Here is a 2,335-nt window from a genome sequence, read left to right on the forward strand (position 1 = left end):
AAAAAAAAGCAGGTTGAGGGGCTGGAGTGATGGCTCAGTTGTTAAGAGCACTGACTGCTCTGGCAGAGGACCCGGGTTTGATTCCCAGCACCCACATGGTGGTTAACAAGCATCTGTAACTCCTGTTTCAGGGAAATCTGACACTTTCTTTTGACCTCCACGGGCATTGCACGACATGGGTGTACTTACACATATGCAGGCAATACACTCATACACATAAAATAATAAATAAAATATGAAAAAAGCAGAATATGAAAAAAAAGCAGGTTGAGCATGGCAGCTCACCTATAATCCCAGCATAGTGAATGTATGGCTAGGAGGATCAGCAGTTCAATGCCAGCCTGGATTACATAGCAGGTTCAAGGCCAATTTGGTCTACATGAGATCCTGTCTCCAAAAAAGAAAATAAAAGAAAAACCAAGCCTGGTGGCAAGTGCAAGGCTGAAGCAACGGTTTAAGAAACACAGTGCCAGCCAGGTATGGTAGCACACGCCTTTAATCCCAGACAGAGCTGAGTTCAAGGCCAGCCTGGTCGACATAGTTCCAGGCCAGCTGGGGCTTCAGGGAGACCCTGTCTCAAAACCACAATAATAATAATAAAACAAAAATTGTATTTATTTGTTGGGGGGTGCATTTGTGCCATGGTGCTATTGTGCAGGTCAGAAGACAACTTGGAGGAATTAGTTCTTTTCTGCCACCATGTGAGCTGGAGGGGTGGGGAGCAAGCATCTTTACTTGCTGAGCCATTTTATCAGTCCAAACTTTGAAACTTTTTTTATACCAACCAATACCAGTGAAATACCAATGTAGTAAGTAAAATGATAACCCAAAGGGAAGAAATATTTGTGAATCATATATCTGATGTTTCTAGTATTTAGACTATAAAAAGAACACTCAAGGCCGGATGTGGTGGCACACGCCTTTAATCCCAGCACTCAGGAGGCAGAGGCAGGTGGATCTCTGTGAGTTCAAGGCCAGCCTGGTATACATAGTGAGTTGCAGGACAGCTGGGGCTACAGGGAGACCCTGTCTCAAAAAGACCAAAAAAAAACCACTCACAACTCAACAATTACAGCACAAGTAACCCTGTTTTACAAACAGCAAGAGCTTTGAATGGGCATTGCTTCAAAGAAGATACACAAATGTCTCACTAGTTAAGGAAGTATGTTCAACTAATTCAGGAAATACAAATCAAAACCACAAGAAAGCACCCACACCCACTAGGATGACTAATAAAAAATTTAAAAACATAATGCCAAGCATCGGTAAGAATGCATAAAAATGAAAATCCTCAAATATGGGTGATGTGAATGTAAAATGGTGCAGATGCTATAGAAAACAATTGTCGGCTCTTCAAAATGTTAGATTTATTATGAGAGCCGGTAAATCAACTAGCACACACTGCAATATGTACTCCAGAGAAATGAAGACATGTCCTGATCATTCCAACTTATACTCTCAACTCTATATTGTGGGCACTTTAAACTAGGATTCCAATCAGATTATAGCATGTCCAACCTTTTAAAATTTATTTATGTGTGTGGATGTTTGGCCCACATGTACGCAAGTACAAGTGTAGTGCAATGTCTGGGAAAGCCAGAAGAGGGCGTCAGATCCCCTGCAATTAGTTACAGTTGGTTGTTAGCCGGTATGTGGATGCTGGGAACTGAACCCAGGTCCTCTGCAAGAGCAACCAGTGTTCTTTACTGCTGAGCCATCTCTCCAGCCCCCAACCTCTTTTTTTTTTTTTTTTTTTCCAAAGATTTTTAGCTGGGTGTTGTGGTGCACTCCCAGCACTCGGGAGGCAGAGGCGGGTCTCCCTGTAGCCCCAGCTGGCCTGAAACTCGCTATGTAGACCAGGCTGTCCTCGAACTCACAGAGATCCACCTGCCTCTGCCTCCCGAGTGCTGGGATTAAAGGCGTGCGTCACCACGCCCGGCTAATAAAATATATTTTTAAAAGATTTTGGGGTGGTGGCTAAAAAAAATATTTTAAAGAATTTTTTAAAGATTTGTGTGTGTGTGTGTGTGTGTGTGTGTGTGTGTGTGTGCCAGCAGAGGCCAGAAGACAGTGTCAGATCCCCTGGTGCTGGAGTTACTGGTGGTTGTGAGCTGTCTGACATTGGTACTGGGAACTGAACACTGGCCCTCTGAAAGAGCGAGTGCTTTTAACCACTGAGCTATCTCTCCAGCCCTGTGTCCCATCTTTTGAAATTGCAACACAACGTTGTTACCTACAAAACGTTCAAACGTTCATACTGGAGACTGCACAACTGAATTGCAAAGAGAGAAGGGGGGGAGGAGAGAGAGAGAGGAGAGAGAGAGAGAGAGAGAGA

The sequence above is a fragment of the Nannospalax galili genome, unplaced genomic scaffold (assembly GCF_000622305.1).
Source record: "Nannospalax galili isolate Female #2095 unplaced genomic scaffold, S.galili_v1.0 scaffold146, whole genome shotgun sequence".
Taxonomy (NCBI): Eukaryota; Metazoa; Chordata; class Mammalia; order Rodentia; family Spalacidae; genus Nannospalax; species Nannospalax galili.